Here is a 24,306-nt window from a genome sequence, read left to right on the forward strand (position 1 = left end):
AAAATAATAGAGGACTCCCAGAGCCATAGACACATCTAGTGATAAGCTATAGAAATGAATCATGGAGGTCAAGGCTTCAGGGGGGAGTTTAGCACAATGGCATGCGTTCTTCTTTGCTATAAAAATTAACGTATTGTGACACAGCTAATAACTTGCGCTGGCTAGTTTTATGTCAGCTTGACACAGGCTAAAGTCATCTGAGAAGAAGGAATATTGGGCTGTGTGCAAGCCTATTGGACATTTTCTTAATTAGTGATCAATGGGGGAGGGGGTGTAGCCGCCCCAGGGCTGGTGATGCTGGCTTTTATAAGAAAGCAGACCGAGCTAGTCAGGATGAATAAGGGCCTCCATGATGTCCGAATCTCTTGCTGACACAATTCTGTGTAGTTCTCTCTTTCTACCTCTTCATGGGCTCTAGGGATCAAGTTCAGGTCCTTGGGTATACCAGCAGGCATTTTACTCTCTGAACCATCTTACCAGTGCAAACAACAGCCACGTCACAGTTTTAAAGCTGTCTTCCCCTAGCTGCCTCTTCTCCAGTCAGCTTGCCTTTGTTTACACTTCTTGTTTTACTGATTGGCCCACTGCTGTGATATTTCTGTATTTGGTTTGTTTGCAATTTCTTAATTTTCCCAATACAATTATTATGACTGCATCTAGAATTCATTAATCATATTTGAGATTCATATTCTGCTATGTTTATTTTGGATCCTTTGAGATGCTGCCCACTGTTTCCTCAGCTTCTGAGATGCCATCTTCTCCTCTCTCTCTCCCTTTCTTATCTGCCATATCATTTTAATGTCTTTTCTTATCTATTAGGCTTTAAAAATATTTTATTTACTTTTGACAATTTTATACATGTATGTAATGTATCTTGATCATGTCCATTCTAAACTCCTCTTCCTTGTCTCTACCATACTTGTTCTTCCAAACTTCATGACATTTCTTTTAAAGTAATCCATTGAGTCCAGTTAGTGCTCCCATCGTGGACATGGGTGTGGGGTCATCTATCAGGGCATAGAACCTACCAATGTCCACACCCTGAAAGAAAATGGCTCCCCTTTCCCCAGCAGTTGTCAATTACCAATAGCTCCTTAGCTAGCCATGGTGCCCCTGGCTTACTAGTTTTTATTCACACAGTATGACTTGAGTTTTAAGTGTTTTTACTGTCATCTTTGGGAGAGTGGCTGGTACAGATTACTTCCCTATTCCTTGGTCTCCATTTTACTATTGGAAAGAAATAAATTGATGTGGTGGTGAAGATTTATAATCCCAGAATTCCAGAGGCTGAAGCAGGATTTCAAGTTCAAGGCCAATTTACACTACATAAACTTCGGGAGAAACAGCCTAGAGCAAGGTTAAGATTTGCCAGGAGGGACTAGAAGGCAGGCAGTGTCCCTGAGGGGTTTGCTGCTGGTGGCCTCTGTGGTGGAGGTACAGCTTCCTGATGGCCTCCACTTATGCTTCAACACCTGACTCTACCCACATAGGGGCAGAGTTATTTGGGGGAAGGATTTGGCTTGACTGTGTTTCTAGGACTGAGTGCCAATACACCGGAGACTGAGACTGAAAGACACAGGTAGCATGCCAACCCTTTCCTGGGAAGCGAAGGTTTTTGCTAATGTGGCCATAATGACTCGCATCATGTCATCTGTGACCTCTGCCAGGGTGTGTTTCTTTCTGTTTATATCTCATTGCTCATCTGCCCACCCCCTTGACTAACATATATTTAAAATCCTTCCACAGACTTCATTACAATCAAGTCTAATTGTTCAGCAAGCCGCCTTTCTTAAGGCCAATCAGCTCATTTGTGTTAAAATAATTCCCAGAGAGTCATCTTATTCCCCAGATTCCTGACTCGGCAGCTCATCACATCACCGTTCCCTTCAGGTAAGAACAAAATGTCTATTTCCTATTGATTGAAGGCATCCTGAAAGATTCAGTGTCTCATAAATGCAGACAGCTGAGCATCATATTTCTGTAGCAGGCATATTTCTGAAATGGATGGAGATACTTCTGTGACAGCCAAAAGACTGGCTGGATGGCAGAGCAGGTTCATGCTGGGCCTGAACATATTTACAGCCACTGTGACTCAATTATTCACTGCCAGATGGTCTGTCAGATCTTGAAGGAAACTGAAGAGGGAGTATTGGAATTAATGAATGGTGCACAGGGCTTAATGTTCCTTTGTCGCTCACACTGTGGGTAGAACCATAACATGGTACAGCCGGTGACAGCAAAAGAGGAGGAGGGAAAGGCGTACCAAGTGAAAATATTTCAACTGCATCCATTCAGTTAGTGAACATTTAATTAGTATTTATTGACCACCAACTATCTGTGTAGTTCAGCACTAACTTGTAGAGATGCAGTTGAGTAATGATCACAGAAGATTATCTGACCTCATGAACCTCATGATCTCAAAATTGTAATAGAGATTTGATAACCATCACAGCATCTAGGGTACTGCACTCCTGCTGTGGTCGTGGTGACTCTGGTGTACCAAATGTCATGTTGCCAGTCATAGAAAAGTCTGTCCAATATACAGTCATATACTGTAGGATGAGTTTCTGTTCTGCCTGGTCCCACAGCCGCTTTAGCCCCAAATAAATACACTGAAGCTTATATTAACTATAAACTGTTTGGCCAATGGCTCAGGCTTCTTTTTTTTTTTTTTAAATACTTTTCTGCTTTTTTTCCTTTTCCTTTTATTTATTTATTATGCATACAATATTCTGCTTCCATGTGTATCTGCACACCAGAAGAGGCCACCAGATCTCATAATGGATGGTTGTGAGCCACCATGTGGTTGCTGGGAATTGAACTCAGGACCTCTGGAAGAGCAGTCAGTGCTCTTAACCTCTGAACCATCTCTCCAGCCCTGGCTCAGGCTTCTTATTGGTTAGTTCTCTCTTAATTATTGACCCATTTCTATTAATCTAAATATTTCCACATGATTTTATCTTACTGGAGAAGGGTCCAGCAGGTTATTCCTTCAGTGGCTACATGGCATCTCTCTCAAGACTTCTCTTTGCTCCTTTCTCCAGAATTCTTGTCTTGTAGCCCCACCTAGACTTCCTGCCCGGCTACTGGCCAATCAGTGTATTATTCATCAACCAATAAGAGAAACATATATACAGAAGGACACCCCCATCAATATACAGTGCACCCTGCTTGATATTCAGTGACTATGCTACTGGTCTGTATTTACTATACATTTTATTATTACTTTAGAACAAACTCTTATTAAAATAAGTTTATGTGCCTAAAAGATGGCTCAGTGGGTCATGTGTTCTGAGAGACACATCTGTGGTGCTCAAGGTTTTTTTTTTTTCTTTTTGCCAATTTGACCCAAGCTGGAGTCATCCAGGTAGCAGTCCATGACTGAGGGAAGTCAGGGCAGGAACCTGGAGGCAGGAACTGAAGCAGAGAAGTCATATAAGCATGCTGCTTAATGGCTTGCTCCTCATGGCTAGTTTGACTTGGTTTGTTATACAACCCAGAACAACCAGCCCAGGAGAGGTATTGCCCACAGTGGGCTGGGCCTTCCACATCAGTCATTAATCAAAATGCTTCTCACAGGCCAGTCTGACGGAGGCATTTTCTCAGCAGATGTTCTCTCTTCCCAGATGACTCCAGCTTGGGTCAAATTGACAATCAATCAATCAATCAATCAATCAATCAATCAATCAATCAATCAATCAAAACCCTAAACACCACAGATGTGTCTCTCAGAACACAGGACCGCTTCTTTCTACATGGGGGCCTTATTGTTAGCTTGGTGCATGAAATTGTTCCACAAGCAAAAAGTCAGCATTCCAGCCCATGTAATAGTAAATCTTTTAGGTAAACTAATATTTCTTTTTTTGTTGTTTTTTTTTTGTTTTTTTGTTTTGTTTTGTTTTTTGAGACAGGGTTTCTCTGTGTAGCTTTGTATCCTATCCTGGCACTGATTCTGTAGACCTGGCTGGCCTCAAACTCACAGACATCTGCCTGCCTCTGCCTCCTGAGTGCTGGGATTAAAGGCATGCACCACTACTGCCCGGCCATAAGCTGATATTTTAATCAGCTGTGCCTCCATCTATTCCACCTAATATAATTTTAATAGCTAAATAAATGCATCTGTAAACCAGTCCCTTAAATGCTTTGGAATGGTTATCAAGTAGAGAGGCTGGACAAACTCTTTTCTATTCTGTTTGTAGTTCTCAGTTATCAAGGCTATGCTTAATGATGTTTGCCTTTGGACAATGTGTGTCATTTATAAGTCTTGTTTAAATATCGAAGTATCAAGGGAAACAGGGCTACTGGCAATCTCAGGACATTTCCTTGACTTCTTTTGACTTCAGTTCCTAAGATTGTATAGTGCCTTGGTTTCAGTCCTCAACACCACATGAGATATACCCTCATCTGACTTCATTGTCCAGAACATCTATGTGCCTTTTTGTTTTATGTCTAGGTCAAATATTCCTGTGATGACCCATGTACTATTTCCAGTTTCAATTTATATTGTGTCTTTCCATAAGGATGAGCATTATGCAGTTTGTGCTTAGTTGTGTGCGAATGTGGGTTCTTGATGTATAGGGGCGTGGCATTATGCATAACTATAAACCCCTTTATGGAAATGAGGATTTATTCACTGTTCCAATGGGCTTTAAATGAGTTACATCCCCAATCCATATCCCCCCCCAAAGTGAGGGTAATGTTTTATAATAATTGCTTTTCTTGCAGTTTTTCACAGAAAGTAAGGGAGGAACTTGATGGAAAGAAGTTGAGACAGACTGCTTTGGGGATCCATTAATGATTTTCATTGCTCACATATAAATTGTAACATGCAAACTGAGCTCTGTGGAGTGGAGTTCACCTATGGGATAGCTCCAGTTGCTAGTTAGCCTCATTGCCAATATTCTTTTTTTTTCTTTTTCTTTTTAGTTCAAATTAGGAACAAGCTTGCTTCACATGTCAATCCCTTCTCCCTCTCCCTCCCCTCCCCCCACCCTTCTCCCCACCCTATCCATCCTCCACTCCCCAGGCAGGGTAGGGCCCTCGACGTGAGGTCCCCAAAGTACACCACATCATCCTAGGCCCTCCCCCATGTGTACAGGCTGAAAAAGCATCCCTTCACGTGGGATGGGCTCTCAAAGTCCCTTCTTACACCAGGGAAAAATACTAATCCACTACCTTGGGCCCCCTAGAGTGCAGAGGCCTCCTTATTGACATCCATGTTCAGGGGTCTGGATCAGTCCTGTGCTGGCCTCCCAGACAGCAGTCTGGAGTCCATGTGCTCCCCCTTGTTCAGGCCAGCTGTTTCTGTGGGTTTCACCAGCCTGGTATCAACCCCTTTGATCTTCATTCCTCCCTTTCTGTAACTAGGTTCCAGAGTTCAGTTCAGTGTATGTCTGTGGGTGTCTGCCTCTGCTTCCATCAGCCACTGGATGAGGGCTCTAGGATGGCATAAAAAGTAGTCATCAGTCTCATTATAGGGGAAAGGCATTTAGGGTAGCCTCTCCACAATTGCCTAGATTGTCAGTTCGTGTCATCCTTGTAGGTCTCTGGAAATCTCCCTAGTGCCAGATCTCTCCTCGGACCTATAATGGCTCCCTCTAATATGGTATCTCTCATCCTGTTCTACCCTATTTTTCCCCAACTCAATATTTCTGCACCTCCATTCCTCTCCAATTCTCCTCCTCTCATTCTGGCGGCTCCCTCTCCCCTACCCTCATGCTCCTAATTGGCTCAGGAGTTCCTGCCGCTTCCATTCCTGGGGTCCATGCATTTTCCCCTTAGAGTCCTTCTTGTTTCCTAGTTTCTTTGGTGAAGAGGATTGTAGGCTGGAAATCCTTTGCTCTATGTCTAAAATTCATATATGAGTGAGTAAATACTATGTTTGTCTTTTTGTTTCTGGGTTACTTCACTCAGGATAGTTTCTTCTAGTTCCATCCATTTGCCTGTGAATTTCAAGATTCCATTGCTTTTTTCTGCTGAGTAGCACTCCATTGTATAAATGTGCCACATTTTCTCTATCCATTCTTCAGTTGAGGGGTATCTAGGTTGCTTCCAGGTTCTGGCTATTACAAATAATGCTTCTATGAACATGGTTGAACATATGTCCTTATTGTATGGACATGCATTATTTGGGTACATGCCCAAGAGAGGATTTGCTGAATCTTGAAGTAGACTGATTCCCATTTTTCCGAGAAACTGCCATATTGATTTCCAAAGTGGTCTTACAAGTTTGCTCTCCCACCAGCAATGGAGGAGTGTTCCTTTTTCTCCACATCCTCTCCAGCATAGATTGTCACTGGTGTTTTTGATTTTAGCCATTCTGGCCGGTGTAAAATGGTAGCTCAGAGTTGTTTTGGGTTGCATTTCTCTGATGGCCAAGGAGTTTGAGCACTTTCTTAAGTGTCTTTCAGCCATTTCAGATTCTTCTGTTGAGAATTCTCTATGTAGTTCTGCACCCCACTTTTTAATTTCATTGATTGGTGTTTTGGTGGCTAGCTTCTTGAGTTCATTGTATATTTTGGAAATCAGCACTCTGTCAGATGTGGGGTTGGTGAAGATCTTTTCCCATTCTGTGGGCTGTAATTTTGTCTTTCTTACTGTGTCCTTTGACTTACACAAGCTTCTCAGTTTCAGGAGGTCCTATTTATTAATTGTAGATCTCAATGTCTGTGCTACTGGTGTAATGTTCAGGAAGCCGTCTCCTGTGCCAATTCCTTCAAGGGTAACTCCCACTTTCTCTTCTAGAAGATTCAATGTGGCTGGATTTATGTTGAGATCTTTGATCCATTTGCACTTAAGTTTTGTGCATGGTGACAGATATGGATCTATCTGCAATCTTCTGCATGTCCGAATCCATTTGTTGAAGATGCTATCTTTCTTCCATTGTATAGATTTAGCATCTTTGTCAAAAATAAGGTGTTCATAGGTGTGTGGGTTAATATCAGGGATTTCAATTTGATTCCATTGGTCTATCTGTCTATTTTTGTGCCAATACCAAGCGATTTCAGAACTCTGGCTCTATAGTAGAGCTTTGAAGTCAGGGATGGTGATGCCTCCAGAAGATCCTTTATTGTACAGAGTTGTTTTGGCTATCCTGGGTTTTTTGCTTTTCCATATAAAGTTGAGTATTGTTCTTTCAAGTCTGTGGAGAACTGTGTTGGGATTTTGATGGGGATTGGGTTGAATCTGTAGATTACTTTTGGCAAGATTGCCATTTTTCTATGTTAATTCTACCTATCCAAGAGCATGGGAGATCTTTCCATTTTCTGGTATCTTCTTTAATTTCTTTCTTTAAAGACTCGAAGTTTTTACTGTACAGGTCTTTCACTTTTTTGGTTAGTGTTACCCCAAGATATTTTATGTTGCTTGTGGATATTGTGAAGGGTGATGTTTCTCTGATTTCTTTCTCATTGTGTTTATCATCTGTATATAGTAGGATTACTGATTTTTTTGAGTTAATTGTGTATCTTGCTACTTTGCAAATGGTGTTTATCAGCTGTAGAGTTCCCTGGTAGAGTTTTAGGGTCACTTATGTAGACTATCATATCATCTGCAAATAGTGAAAGTTTGACTTTTTCCTTTCCAATTTGTATTCCTTTGATCCCCTTTACTTGTCTTATTGCTCTAGCTAGAACTTCAAGGACAATATTGAAGAGAAAGGGAGAGAGTGGACAGCCTTGTCTTGTTCCTGATTTTAGAGGAATCACTTTGAGTTTCTCTCCATTTGTTTGATGTTGGCTGTTGGTTTGGTGTATATTGGTTTTATCATGTTTAGACATGTTCCTGTTATTCCTGTTCTCTCCAAGATCTTTATCATGAAGGAATGTTGGATTTTGTCAAAGGCTTTTTCAGCATCTAGTGAGATGATCATGTGGTTTTTCTTTTTCAGTTTGTTTATATGGTGGATTACATTGATGGATTTTCATATGTTGAACCATCCTTGCATCCCTGGGATAAAGCGTACTTGATCATGGTGGATGATTTTTTTCTGATGTGTTCTTAGATTTGATTTGCCAATATTTTGTTGAGTATTTTTGCATTGATGTTCATGAGGGATATTGGTCTGTAGTTCTCTTTTTTAGTTGTATCTTTGTGTGGCTTGGGTATCAAAGTAATTGTAGTCTCGTAAAAAGAGTTTGGCAACATCCCTTCTGCTTCTATTGTGTGGAACAATTTGAGGAGTACTGGTATTAGCTCTTGTTTGAATTTCTGGTAGAATTCTGCAGTGAAGCCATCTGGCCCTGGGCTTTTTTTGGTTGGGAGGCTTTTGATGACTGCTTCTATTTCCTTAGAGTTTATAGGTGTGTTTAAGTTGCTTATCTGTTCTTGATTTAATTTTGGTAAGTGATATCTATCCAGAAAATTGTCCATTTCCTTTAGATTTTTGAATTTTGTGGAGTACAGGTTTTCAAAGTACAACCTGATGATTCTCTGGATTTCCTCAGTGTCCGTTGTTATATCCCCTTTTTCATTTCTGATTTTGTTAATTAGCATGCTCTCTCTCTGCCTTTTGGTTAGTTTGGATAGAGGTTTGTCTATCTTTTTGATCTTCTCAAAGAACCAACTCTTTGTTTCATTGATTCTTTGTAATGTTTTCCTAGTTTCTACTTTATTGATTTCAGCCCTCAGTTTGATTATTTCCTGGCATCTACTCCTCTGTGGTGAGTTTGCTTCTTTTTGCTCTAAAGCTTTCAGTTCTTCTGTCAATTCTCTAGTGTGACTTTTCTCCAGTTTCTTCATGTGGGCACTTAGTGCTATGAACTTTCCTCTTAGCACTGCTTTCAGAGTGTCCCATAAGTTTGGGTATGTTGTGTATACATTCTCATTAAATTCTAGGAAGTCTTTAATGTCTTTTTTTTTATTTCTTCCTCAATCCAGGAATGGTGCAATTGGTTTTATTCAATATCCACAAGTTTGTAGGTTTTCTGCAATTTGTATTGTTGTTGAATTCTAACTTTAAAGCATGGTGATCTGATAAGATACAGGTGGTTATTTTAATTCTTTTGTATCTATGGATGTTTGCTTTGTTGCCATGTATGTGGTCAATTTTAGAGAAGGTTCCATGTGGCGCTGAGAAGAAGGTATATTCTTTTGTGTTTGGATGGAATGTTATATAGATGTCTGTTAATCCCAATTTCGTCATAACTTCTCTTAGATCCTTTGTTTCTTTGTTAAGTTTCTGTCTGGTGGTCCTGTCTAGTGGTAAAAGCAGGGTGTTGACGTCTCCTACTATAAGTGTGTGTGGTTTTATGTGTAGTTTGAGCTTTAGTAATGTTTCTTTTATAAATGTGGGTGCCTTCGTATTTGAGGCATAGATGTTCAGGATTGAGGCTTCATCTTGATGGACTTTTCCTGTGATGAATATGAAATGCCCTTCTTCATCTCTTTTGATTGATTTTAGTTTGAAGTCTACTTTGTTAGTTATTAAGATTGCTACAGCAGCTTGTTTCTTGGGCCCATTTGATTGGAAAATCTTTTCCCAACCCTTTATTCTGAGGTAATGACTGTCTTTGAAGTTGAGGTGTGTTTCTTGTACACAGCAGAAGGATGGATTCTGTCTTCATATCCATTCTATTATCCTCTATCTTATCTTTTTATGGGCAGGTTAAGACCATTGACACTGAGGGATATTAATGTCCATTGATTGTTGTTTCTTGTTTGTTTTGGATTTATTGTTGGTGGTGTCATTGTGTGTGTATTTTGCCTTCCTGTTTCTTTTCATGTCTGTTAAAATTGGTTTATCTATTGCCTATGTTTTTGTGAGTGTAGTTATCTTCGTTGGGTTGTAGTTTTCTTTCCAGAACTTTCTGTAGTACTGGATTTGTGGATATGTATTGTTTAAGTCTGGTTTTGTCATGGAATATCTTGTTTTTGTCATCATTGCCAATATTCTTATGAAGGTCTGGCTCATAGATTCTCATTAAGTAATGAGATGGTGGCTTACACAAGTGAGTACAAAATAGTTTTTCTTATTTTCTAGTAGCTTGGTCCTGTGAAGCAAATGAAGAAGGCCCACAAAATTGTTTTCCTTCCATGGTTGAGGGCAAACCATGGAAAAAGGTAACCTAGTCTTCTCTATTGCTGTGATAAACAACGAGACCAAAAATGGGAAGGGAAGAATTCACTTGGCTTCCATGTCTTGATTGCAGTCTGCCATTTAATGAAATCAGTGCAGGACCTCAAGCAGGAACAGAAGCAGGAACTATGGAAGAAAGCTGCTTCTTGCCTCGTTCATCTTGTCTTTATATCCCACCAGGATAACCTGACCAGGGGTAGCACTGCTCCCAGTGTGATGGTCCCCCCACACTAACCATTAATCAAGAAAATGCTCACACAGCCTTGCCTATGGGCACTCTGATGGAAGCAATTCCTTGATTAAGGTTCCTTCTTGCTGGATGATTCTAGCTTGTGTTAAGTTGACAAAACCAACCATCACAAAGATGTGTGATGTCATTTTATGTAAGTGAATTAAGGAAGAGATCTAGCCTCATACAAGGTCTGGTGCAAGAGGCCTCAAAGAAATGAAGAATCCAAAATAGTCTTGGCTGCACACTGGAGGTACCTGGAGAACTTGAGAAAAATTTACTCCCTTACCTTCTCTCGGACTTCTGGGGCCACCAATCTGATGTGGTCTGAATACTGGCAATTTTAAAAGAAACATGCCTTGGTTTGGAGGGAATTGGTGAGTCCCTCTCACAGTTGCCTTCAGATCTTCACAGGTGTGCATGTCGTCTTCTTCTTGACTGTGATGTTGGAAGGGCTGGGGCTGATCCACGTGAGATAAAATTTTCATTTTGGAATTTTTCTCCTAGAAGTTACCTGCTGGGTGTTGGGATATCATTTGTGTGAGAGGGAGGGGTGTGATTTTGTATGCAACAAATTTCTTCTGAGCCTTTTGAAGTTCCATGTCTTACACATGGCTCTCCATACTCAGAAACTTGGCAGCCTTTCCTGACGATTTGAACCCAAATTTACAGTAAAAATAGCACTAACTATTAGGGTTAGTCACCAAGAAGAATGTAGAAGCCAGAAGAGAGATCTTGGCCTGATTGTCCTGGATGAGAGTATGAGTTTTATACATCCCTAGGTTTGGGATTTATTGATTCTATAGCAGGGTAAGGAAATAGAAGCAATTGGGTAATGGGGCATGTCCTTCTGTATGCTGTAAATATATGTTTCTCTTACTGGTTGATGAATAAAGCTGTTTTGGCTAATGGACAGGCAGGATTTAGCCATGAGGGAAATCCAAACAGGGAGAGAAAGGTAGTAGGCAGAGTCAGGGAGATGCCATGTAGCAACCAAGGAAGCAAGATGCTTGGGCATCACTCGTAAGCCAAGACCACGTGGAGGTACACAGATTAATAGAAATGGGTTAATAATTAAGACAGAGCTAGCCAATAAGAAGCCTGAGCCATCTGTCAGTTTATAATTAACATAAGCCTCAGTGTGTTTATTTGGGACTAAAGGGCTACAGGACCAGGCAGTACAGAAACTTCCGTCTACATTTGGGCATCATTCACTCATTTATATTTTCATTCAACAACCATCTGCTGTATCTTCTCAGGCTTGGCAGCATAATGGCAAGTAGAGTATACAGTCCCCATCCTTAGTCTAACAGGAGACAGAGAAGTGAGTGAGCAATCGGGCTCTGTGTGAACCTGTGGTAATGAGGAGTATAGGATACTGTGAGAGATGAGTATGGGACCTCAAACCACCCCCCTCCCAGACCTATCATCCAGGCTGGAGAGTGGTGATAGGGAATGTCTCATGGGAGAAAAATCACTTTGGGGAGGAAGTCAGCTGTGGGATTTGGCTATTTGAACTTTGACTATAGAAAAAAAAATCTTGCTGTTCAAGACAGTGGCGTTATCTGGTAACATTCAGATGTTGGGCTCTCAGGACTAGCCTCAGCTTTCAGGTTGCAGCTGCTGTGTCCTTTCTATATCACCGTGCAGACAACAGAGAAAGCAATAAAAGGAAAGGGAGAAGAAGGTTAGCCAAGTTTGTACCCCAATCATTGGAGATCTGGGAGACCACTGTCGGAGAATGGGCTTCTACTCAAAGTGATATGGTCTTAAAAAAAAAAAGAAAAGAAAAAGAAAAATGTATCCGCTGTCTGATGACACAAAGTGATGATGTATGGTATCCATGGCCCTCAGCTTTTCTACAGCTCTCCAGCTAATGATATGTGGACCCTCTAGGGGACTGGCATCTAGCTCAGCAACACTCCTGCTCTGTGACTCCTAGTCTGACAACCTTGGGCAGCTTCTGTGAAGTAGAAATTCCCAGGAATCTGAAGACTGCGTCTGTGACACCAGCAGTGTTAAGTCCTCATGGATGAGACTATATCAATTTTTGTGCCCTGTTGTTTTGGAAGTCAGCAAGTTTCAAGGTTAAGAAGTACACTGGAGGAAATACCAAAGACTTGCTAGGGTATCGGGGAGAAGGACCTGGTTTTTATCCTGGGCCAAAGTAACATTCCTACTTACACTGCAAATTATAACTGCCCTCTTTAACTTGCCTCATCTACCTGTCAGTGGTATTGGTAGATGGCCAAGGAAAGGCCCTGACTGCTGTGCATCCCCAGAGCTAAAATCTCTGTCTTCTGGAGATTTCCACATAGAGCGACAAGCTGATCTTAGTTGTAGAGGTTCAAAAGAGGGGGAATTTTATTTAGAAGAAATTAATTCCTCCATAAAGGAATGATTTTCTGTTCATAGATTTTAAAGATTCTGTTTTTCCCACTCACTATTCTTTCTAGGGTTTAATTCCTTTCATTACATCTTAGCGGGTCTTGAGAAGGCCTGTGCTTGATAGCGTCTTATTAAGTTGCAGACCCAACATCAGGCATGTCTGTGCTTGGAAGTCTACTTCCTAATAGATTTTGTAGCACAAAGACACTCTTTTTAAAGCCATGTGGTGCCAAGGAATGCCAATATTCATGAGGAGAACTCTGTTCTAGTCTGTCTCTCTCTTCCCTACTCAAATCTCTGAGCTGTACACTCTCAATCATCCTTGGTCCCAAGTTCATGGTGAAGACAGTGACATGGCCATTACTAACCAAGAAAATAGGTAAGACCTGACATGACAAGTTATGCATACTAATGATGAATACACGTATAAGAATATTTACATTACTACTAATAATGTAGAAGGGGAAACAGCATAGAAGGAAATGATCAAAATTTCCAACAGTTAAGGTGGCCCACAATAGCCAATTGATGAAATCTGAATACTATGGATTATTGTTATAAGCACTCTTGTCAGACTTTCTTTGGACTGCCAACTGGAAAATCATGACTGGGAGACTTAGTATTAACTATGGCCTTTAGCTTAGACATATTCCCAACTAGCTCCTATAACTTAAATTAGCCTGTTTTTATTCATCTATTTTCTGCCACATGGGTGGCTTAGTTATCTCTCCTCTGTACCATATGCCCAACTTCTTCTTTGTCTCACTGGTGTCTCCTGCATGCCTGGATTCATCCTGAGTGTCTTTTTCTGCCCAGAAGTCCCACCCATTCTCTCCTGCCTAGCTATTGGCTATTCTGCTCTTTATTAAACCAATCTCAGTGACACATCTTCACACAGTATAAACAAATATTCCATAACAGGCTACCTGTCACTAAAAAGTATTTACATCATAAAATTCTTGTATCAAAAAATCAAAGAAGCAAGACATGTGGTACATGCCTGTTCATCTCAGGACATGTGAGGTTGAGGCAAGAGGATCTTAAGTTGGAGGCTAACCTTGGCTACATAGAAAGTTCCAGCCTGGCTTGGGCTATCTAGACCCTGCAGCAAACAAAACAAAACATAATAAATAAATGAATGTAAAAATCTTCCTGTTTAAATAAGTCCTTACATTTAAAAATGAAAGCATCTATAAAGGATAGCATGTTGTAGAAACAGCAACACTTTATTTTTGATAGTACATTGTGGCCAGTTTTAATTTCCTGAAAATATTTTTTCTGTATTTCCTCCAAATATTTCCTATTTTTCCAGACTAAACACATGGAATGCCAAGTAAAAATAAGTTTTGAGAAAAATAAGTAAAAATGATGTTAAAAATCACAAAATTTTTTCCTATAGTATAATTTTCACAAGGAATTTTTTTGAGAAAAATAATTTTTGGAAGTCACCTAGCATTGGTGTTAGCTTTTCTTTGTGATAATATGGTGTGCTGGCAATAAAACATTGATCATGAAGTTATGATTTAAATGACTAAACCATCCATAGTTAACCTTAGGTTCGGGTCTACCAGTTTAATGATATTGTCTTTTCTGGTCACCATGACTAAAACTGTATATTCACAGCCAATTTAATTCCCTGGTATAAACTGCCACATTTATAGGACCTGGGTTGCAGATCTCCCCCTTTTATTGCAAATTGGTGGTGGTCGTGGGATAAGACTCATTTTGTTAAAGCAATAGAAAAGACAAAAGGAAGGAGGCGAGGGCGCATCTTAGGACCTGAGATGGCACTGAGAAGATTTTAGGAATGAATAAGAAACTCCTCATGTGTTTTATAAACAAACACCTCAAGATGCGTGGGCCTATCCACATCTTCTCTTTCTATTTTAAGTCTTTGTGGGTGTTTGTGGTTGTCTTTTCTGCATCTGCATCCTTTTTCTTCCTCCTTCTTCATTATCGATAGCAAGCATTTTATGTGTTTATTCACTGCTATTTCTGAGCCATCATTAAGTCTGAGCCCAGTCCCTAGCGTTTTACTTATGTGACTTACTCACCATGATAGAAAATAGACACAGGTATTGTTTTTCTTTTTCACTTCACAAATAAGGGAACAAACCTGAAGAGCTAATTTTTCTGAGACTGTTCATGCTGCAAATTATGAACTACCTTCATAACTCATTCTGAAAACACATCCCCATATGTTTGAAGCTACATACATACATGCCAGTGACACTGACTGCTTTGTGAGAGGTGACATGCTTTACTGCCAACCATGGAGATAGCACAAGAACGCAAACCACTTTGTCCACACTCTAAGTAAATTGTGACTTATGTTAGAGCCTCAAACTATCAGGGCAAAGTTTTGAAACAGTGCAAGCTTTGGGTATTGCAGGCATTAGAGGAGGGGAGAGTGTGGGAACAGAGAAAGAATGGAATATGGGCTTGTGAGGACCTGGTTCAGGGGAAAACTTGAGTGTGTTGGAGCATCAACACCCTGGGAGTGCTTTCTGGAGGACTCAGGATCCCTCACCCCCATCTTGGAGGCTCCCTGAAGGGCAAATTGGACAGTCACACCTCCCCAGGACAAAGAGGGCAGACACTGGGTGCCGTGCTGTTAATGGTGCACTTGTAGGGAGGGAGTCAGGAAGAACAAAGCAAAAGATTGCTGTGTCACAGATCGCTAGGCCTCTTCCATAGCCTCTGTCTTCAACACTTAGACCTCCATGTGGAAGCACTCTGTGGTGGCTAATGGAGGAGCCCCGCAGGGAATCAGCTCTGGGGGGAGTTAGTTAAAGATTCGAATCTGTATGTTTGCATCCTAGGTGACCTAGGGAGTCCTTGTCCTTTGAACTTTTCGAGAGTATGGCTTACTAGAGGGCATTGTCTTGTTTAATCTACCTTTGAGTCTCCATCGAGACTGATGTGGTAACGTGCTCATAGATACAAGGTAAATGAAAGATGACTTTCCAAGTTTACACTGGAGAACCTCAAGATTATCATCTCACAATCACAGTCACACTAATTCCCACTGACTGCTTCTCCTGGATTTGCTACAGTGGACCTATAATTGTAATATTCCTCCTTTCTTTTTCCTCCCTCCAAAACCTTCTATGTGTTCCTCCCTGCTCTCCTTCAAATTCATGGTCTCTTTTTCACTAATTGTTATTGCAAGTATGTGTATATAAACGTGTGTTTGTGTTATGTACTCCTAAATATGACTTGTTCTTTTCATATAATGTTATTTGTGTGTTTTCGGGGCAGACTGGTACTGAACAACCCACTGGTGTACCCTTCCCTAGGGAGGACTTCTTCTCCTGCTCTTTGTGTTACTCGGGAGCCTTTAGTTCTTTGGACACAACTGAGGCTTCCTGTGCTTTTTCCAATCTCTTAGTCAACTTTTAATCCAAACTCAAATCTAATCTGTTTGGTTCAGAGTGTTTCAGAAGATGGCTGAACTGAGCGCCCAATTGCAGACACAATCTGCCTACCAAGGATAACCTGCTATTTTTGTATGTTGTTCGCCTTTATAGTTGGCACTATTGGTCCTTCCTCAGTAGGGGGTATGTCTCAAGTAACCTTTGTGTAGTAGAGTGGAATGATCTGGTCAGATAGGAAGCAAAATTGGGTAAGCAGGGCATGGAAAGGACCACTGACATTTCTTAGCAGTCTTTTGCATTTCTTTTTTAAAATTTTTTTTTATTTAAATTAGAAACAAGATTGTTTTATATGCCAATTCCAATTCCCTCTCCCTCCCCTCCTCCCCTGTCCCCCCAGTAACACCTTACCTATCCAATACCATTTCTGCTCCCCAGGGAGAGTGAGGCCTTCTGTGGGGGGGGGGGAATCTTCAGAGTCTGTCATACCCTTTGGGATAGGGCCTAGTCCCTCCCCTGTGTGTCTAGGTTGAGGGAGCCCTCTATGTGAAATGGGCTCCCAAAGTCCATTCCTTCCACTAGGGATAAGGCCCCATGTATTTCCAAGGCCTCCTCACTGACACCCACATTCATGGGGTCTGGATTCTGCATTCCTTATTTGTTTCTTCTAAGTATTAATGTAGATTAAAACCTACTTATGCTTTAGAAATTGGCATCAAAAGTTATGATCACTGAGTCATGACCGGGTAATGTCCCGTGTATCTGATTTGGCTGTCAAGCCCACCATTCTTCCATTCTGCACCAGAAAGAATCTTACATCTTACAGATTTGAGGTAGATGTTTTTGGAGACCAGCAAAATTTGAACGTGAGTCTCTTCAAGTCCAACTTTTTGCTTTTTTCTTCTATGCTATAATCCTTCAGTACCCCTCCTAGAGGGATGAGAAGATTTGTTATGTAGCCTGTTTACCATAAATGGTCTTATGAAAGGCTTGTACAAAAATCTAAACAAATCATGAAGACTGCATTCTCGTTTTAGAAATCTTTACTTTTAATTGAATGTTTTTACTTCCAGTATATTCTGATCATGGTTTTCCCCCACCCATATCCTTTATTTTACTCCTCAGCTACCTCAAAAACTTAATAAAGCCAGAAAGATTATCAGTGCAAGCCTGTGGCTATCTGAGTCCATTTCCACCCCAACCAGAAGCAAGTGCAAGGTGCTTCAAGCAGGATTTACAGAAGGTAATTTCCAAAAGAGTCAAAAAATCAAGGAATTATGTCCTTTCAGAGTTCATGAGGGTTTTTCTAATGTATCCTTAAAATCTCTCCAGAAGTCTGAATACAACAAGGTACAGTGAATAGAGTTGTATAAAACACTAATCTATTTAAATAAAAAAGGGAAAAGAAGACACTAATCTATTTTAAACATTAAGAATTATTCTTGGCTTGTTGTGGTGGTACACACTCTTAATCCCAGAACTTGGAAGGCAGAGGCAATTGGATCTCTGCAAATTTGAGGCTAGCTTCGTCTACATAAGGAATGCTAAGCCAACCAATGCTACAAAGTGAGACCCTGAATCAAAAATAAATTAATAAAATATTTGGAAATCATTGAAATGCATCTATTGTAAGACATCGACGCACACAGGTTCATAGACGACATAAGAATGAATATTCTTGGTAAAGCATTTGCTAACCAAGCGTGAGGACTTGAAGTCAGGACCTACATAAAGCAGATGTGGCGGTGTGCTGGCTGCACTAATCCTGGTGCTTCTATTGTGAAACCTGTGTAAACCGGGCAGAGTCAGGACCCTCAGAAGCTGGGCCAGCCCTCTTAGCATCTGCAGTTGGAAATAACAAAAGATCCTGTCTCAAACAAGGTGGGGAGTGAGGACTGACACCTGAGGTTGTGGTCCTATGACCTCCATATGTGTCACATGTGCCTGTCCAAATGTGTACACACACACACACACACACACACACACACACACACACACACACACACACCACATACACATACATCTCACATACACACATCACACAAAAACACACACATCACATAGACACACATCATGCACACACATCTCATATATACACACATACACACACATCACATACACACACATCACACACACATATATCACACACACCACACACACATCTCATATACACACACATACACACATCACAAACACACACATCACACATCATATATCACACACACCACACATACATACACACACACATCACACAAGCACACACATCACATACACATACATACACACATATCACACATACCACACACATATCACATACATAAACACATCACACACACCACAAACACACAGACACATATCACACAAACACACAAAGAATATAAAAGGCTTCCAGTGATATATTGCCTTTACCTTATCTTCATTCAGTTGAGACCTTCAGTGATGCTAGATTAGATACTGTAAACTGTTTGCTGATTTTTTTACACCTCTTCCTTAGACAGGTGCACTTGTGAGTGTGTGCATGTATACTTACATGACTTATTTTTTAAATAAAAGCATGTCTTGTATTTCATTTCATAGTCTACAACTTATGCTACACATAGAATTTTGTGTCCAGCAGTGAGAGTTCTATTCTTAGTGGGAGACACACTGCTTCTCTTTTATCTTTATAAGGATTGTAAATGGTTGCCATGGCAATTACTCCTATGTTGAAAGTATTCAAGTACAGTTTTACTTTTTTTTTTTAAAGGGGGGTACCCAAAGTTTTGATACAGATGCCGGTTTGTTAATTGACAAAGAGGTGATATTCAGAACACATGGTAAGTTCCAAACAGCTTAAGGACAGGGAGGTGGCTTCTCGTTTTCCTTCTCTCAATGGGTGTACACTTCGTGATCTGCATATTATAAAGGACATGAAAGTGAGGTCAGGCTTGGCAGGAAAATTGCTGGCTACAAGCTTTTAGGACAATTAAGAAACAACAGGATCATTCTGGCACAAGCTTCAACCAGTTGGCAGGGAAAAAAATGCCTCTTCTGCTCCTCCAGTGACTGGTAATTCAAAGTAAGTAGCTAAAATTGCCTTTCATGTCTGTGGACAGCTTCTTTCCTGAAGCTGTGAGTCTTGTTGAATTGTCATTGACAGTGGAGCATCTTCCTTGTTAGAGTAAGTGTGGCATCTATAGGGATTTATTTCAACACCCACAGAACACTTGCTTGTGTCCACAGTTAGAAGTTCCTGAATCCTTGCTCCAGTCTAGAAATGGAATTTACCCCTTCCCCCAAAAAAACCTTTTCTTCTTTCATCTTTTGTTACCATATCCAGAAGCTATGACCTTGTTCTGTATGATTGGTGACATCCTAATGGGCATTTTTGAAACATTAAAAATAGCTCACAGACCCCTGTTATTATCGTTGCTGAAGTCCAAGGTCTTGCAACTCCAGTTAGGATATTATTAACTATCCCTATTTACTTAAATTATAAGCTGTCAATAAATAGTACTTTTCTTCATTTGCAGTTTGTCCTGAAGCTTCATTGTTGACTATTCTCCTACTACCAGTACCTAGCCAGGACAGAGCCAGTAAGTGCTTTCTGGTTTGTCCCTAACAGCCTGAAGCTGAGACACTGAACTGTCAGTGCCCCACATTCAAGGACTCTGCATCCACAGACTCAACCAGCCACCAATGGGGGCATAAGTTCTGTCTGTACTGGACATAGACAGTCTTTTTTTTCCCCACTAACTTTCTTTTTTTAAAATTTATTTATTAGTTCTAGTTAGGGAACAAGCTTGTTTCACATGTAAGTCCCTTCTCCCTCTCCCTCTCCTCACCCCCATCCCTCCTCCCCCATCCCCAGTCTACCCCCACCCCATCCACCCACCACTCCCCAGGCAGGGTAGGGCCCTCAACAGGGGGCTCTGCAAAGTCCACCAAATCTTCCTGTGCTGGTCCTGGGCCCTTCCCCATGTGTCCAGGGCCAGAGTGTAACCCTTCACATGGGATGGGCTCTCAAAGTCCCTTCTTACACCAGGGAAAAATACTAATCCACCACCAGAGGCTCCCTGGAGTGCAGAGGCCTCCTTATTGACATCCATGTTCAGGGGGCTGGATCAGTCTTAGACAGTCTTTTTTTTTCTTATCACTTTTACTTCAACAATATAAGAATTATTTACATGACTTCTGGACTTTGTTAGGTATTATAAATAATCCAAATGTGACTTAGCGTACACTGGAGGATGTGTGTAGATTATATATAGCTGTACCGTTTCACATAAGTGATAGATTGTCCAAGGTGTTTGGTATCTGCTGGGGCCCGTGGAGTCAACTGTCTATGTACCCATGTACTGTATAGTAGAATGCTTGGGAACTGTGATGCACTGAATTCTAGTAGCTCTTCACATGGCCTTCACTTGAGGCTTCCATACAACGTAGGAGCATAACTCAGAAGGCTGCTGAGACGGGCATCAATGACATGTATTAAAAGACACTTTCAACATTTTCCAGGCCACAAAGTGTCCACGAGTCCCACATCTTTTCCACCTAAGGCCATTGTCTTTGACTTTTGTTGTCACAAAGAAGTCAGCAGCTGTTTGTGCAACGGAGGGAGGAAACCATCTCCTGCTGTTCCCTGAGTCGTGACAGAAACAAAAAGGGAAAAGACAATGCAATTTTTGCTCCTCTGGCCTCCCCATATTTGGTCAGGTAAGAGCAGGGTTTCTGAACCAGGTTGTCTGACAGACCACTCCCAGCTTGCACCATGAGCAAGCCTGCAGACACCTTAAGTCTTGGTTGCAGTATCTATGTGAAGGGGGTGACAATTGCCCTTGATTACAGGGCTTCTGAGTCATCCAAAGCAGTGTAGATAGAGGGATTACAGAAGTACTCTGGGCAGTTAGCTGTCCAGAAAAGTAAAATGCCATCTGAGTTGGCTTCTGTTGAACACCTACTATCTGTTCACCCTATGTAGAAAGTTCTCTAACAGTAGTCCACTGGAAACACCGAGTCTCCACTTAACTGGGATCCTTAAGGAGACTGGACTTGGACAAACTTAATGAGACCATAGTGGTTCTTGGGGTTAGAGGTGATGGAGCTGAGGTGTGACTAAGTCACAGGCTGGTGGTGTTTCCTCTGTGAGCCATGTCTATCTTAAAACCCTGAGGATTCTGGGAATCAGATAGAAAGTAAGGTAGAGGGACCATTAGTCCTCGCCTTCAGGTTTTAGAAGCCTCTTAAGTAATACTTTTATAACCAACACTTATGTAAACATACATTTTAAATAATGAATCAATATAGTATGGCTCTGTTTATATTCACACTCTAATTTCATGGAGTTCTTAGCAAATCTAAAGGGTTCTGGTGGTTTACAACCAGGGGGTTTTCCTCCCTCTTTTCCTTTGATTCTAAAACAGTAAGTTGACTCCTCTTCTTCGGGGAGGACTTTCTAAGTCATTAGAGACAGCATCCCCGACCGATGATCCTCAAGTGACCTTTCGTGCAGCTCTTCTTTCTTCTTCCTGGGGATGAGTCCTGACATCATTCTCCAGGAACACAAAGGACTCCCCGAGATTGATTCATCCTGCCGAAAGTCTGCAAAGTGTCTCTTCTCTACTGACCATGTCTTAATTCAAATATTCACCGTGGGGGACACACGATGCCTCCCTTTTTCTACTTTTCCTTGAGGTTGGCTTTTGAAAAGTCAGCTATTTTAGGGACGGCTTGGAAAACTTTATTATCCCCATTCACAAACGTGGTTTTGTATCTTTTAGCCAATCATATCTTTCGTTACTTCTGCTCCTTTTTTTATTCAAATAGGCCAGCATCTGTTCCAGGATTCAGTGCCAAGGTGCCGCCCAGCTTAGAGGAAGGAATCTTTGATCTTTTTCTTTTGCCTCATCTTGGTACCAACACACTAGTTACCGCCTAAATCCCTCCACATTCTCACGCCTCTCTTTGCAGATTCACTCGGGACTTTTTTAAAAAGAAAAGAAAAATTTCAATGGAAAGCTAGGAAGCTTATTCATATAGATGTTGAATGAAGACAACCCCGAGCTGTGTAATTGTGTTCTGTATGGGTGTATGTGATTGTGTTCTGTGTGGGTGTGGTTAGTGGACAGAGATGAAGCCCATTTAGAAGTGTGCAGGAGTAGTTTTGGCTTTGGCTCCTCCCCTGTGGTGGGTCCCTCCTAAGTTTCTTAGTTTTTAGTTGTTTTCAGATAGGAATAGGAAAACAAACAAACAAACAAAAAAGGTAGTTTTCATGTCCTGAGCAAAGTGGTAGGGGCCACTTGTGTAGGCTAACGGGAATGCAGTTAATGCCACAGGAGAGGGGCTTGGGAGGTTTACTTCCCAGTGCCCCCTGCAATGTTCACAGTGACTTCGCTTTACATCTGGGTGCATACAGGTCCTCTTTTACATGGCTTTTACAGTTTGCCACTTGACTGAAGACAGCTCTTGTCATTTGTTTATGAAAGTATTTTACTGATGTCTGGCACATGGTGGGGTTTCTGAATTCTAAATGCCCATTTCAGACATTGGTTAAGTAAGAATTGTGTAATATGTTAGAGGGAGTCACAGAACAGTTCTTAAACTGTTGAAAAGAACTTTTTAATCATTGGGTCATTCAGTCAATGAACACTGATTTGTCATCTCCCCCGTGTCAGGTACTGACTTATGTGGCCCAATAGTACTGCCTCGGGGAAAACAGACACAGGCATTCTCAGGCATCAGAGCCCACCTGATGGCTTTCATGATGGTGACAGTCCCTTGACAGTAGATATGAAGCTACTCACTTGCCTAGAAGTTATGGGAAAGACCACCAGAAGACAAAAAGATGTAAGATTCTGTGATTCTCATGGGCATTTCCTCCCCTGGTTACTCCCCGAAGCACTTGGCTCGTTAACCCATAGCTATGAACCTGATAAACTCATCCATCCTATAATGCAGACTTATGTGGCCAGTGTAAAATAAGAACAGCTAACTACTGCCTATGGTTAAATCTTATCTGCTGTCTGTGCCATGTGACCTCTGTGCTTAGGACAATTTTTACATTTGAAAATTCTTGGAAAACAAAAATAATGATTTTGGGGAGATAAGATTATGAGATTTTAATGTCTGAGAATAAAGTTTTATTGGCACACAGCCTGGCCTAGTGTGGATGGCTGTACTACGTGTGGCTGTTTTTGAGCTGACATGGGATGTAGAAACTGTGCTGACAGCAAGGGTTAGAAGTTATTATCTGGCTTTTTAAAAATTTGATATTCTCTGACTTTTTAAAGAAGGATTTTTCTAACCACTGCTCTAGAAGACCGAGGTGCTACGACTTCATGTGTTTGCCAAGCCATCAGCTGAATTCTTGGGAGACAGAATGGCCTCAGTTAGTTGCCCGTCATACCCTGACATTCAAGGTTGAGGCCTAGGAACCACCGAGGGTGGCCCGTTTCTAAGCACCTTTGAACTTTCTTCAGTCACGGAGTGTCCAAGAAATAGGCAATGTTCTTTTTCTTAATGTAACTTAATTCATTTCCTACCGGATACTGCAGTTATTTCCAGAAAATTATGCTTTCTTGCCCTTTTACCTTAAAATATAGATAAATCTAGTGGCTGGAGAGGTGGCCTAGTGGGTAAGAGCATATAACGGGCTCTTGCAGAGGACTAGGGTTTAGTTCCCAGTACTTATATCAAGAGACTCACAACCAGAGGAGCTGACACCTTTTTCTACCCTCCTATCCTAACCCTAACCCTAGCCCTAGCCCTGCACTCATGTGCGCATCCCCCATGCATGCGTAACTCAAAACAAATGTCATTTAAAAAAACTACTATGTGGGCAGCCTACATGGTGTTCTGATGAGGGCTGCCTCGCTTAAGATATGTCCTGCCTCTGATCACTGGCAGTCTGGAGTGCTATGGTTCTGCCTACTCTTGCTGCTTTTTGTTGTAAAGCCGTTTTGTTGCTTCCCACAAACACCTGGGGCTCTCTGTGTTGCATTATCCTTGAACTCATCAGATGTGTGGAAACACTCCTGTGTTTCCTCCAGGGCCTCTCAAATATAGTAGACCAGTCTGTACTTCCCTGGTCCAACATTCTAAGACCTGAGCTATCTGACACCATTCCTTTCTCCACGATGCCAACTAGCTTCTCAAACTAGGAAATGCCCATGAGCCCCCTGTCATTTCACCAGAGTGGCATCTTGTCTCTTGAGTCAGAGGAATAGAATGCTTCTTTGGGAGCTGAGGTCTGAGGAACTGGG

Source organism: Cricetulus griseus, chromosome 3 (assembly GCF_003668045.3).
Source record: "Cricetulus griseus strain 17A/GY chromosome 3, alternate assembly CriGri-PICRH-1.0, whole genome shotgun sequence".
Taxonomy (NCBI): domain Eukaryota; kingdom Metazoa; phylum Chordata; class Mammalia; order Rodentia; family Cricetidae; genus Cricetulus; species Cricetulus griseus.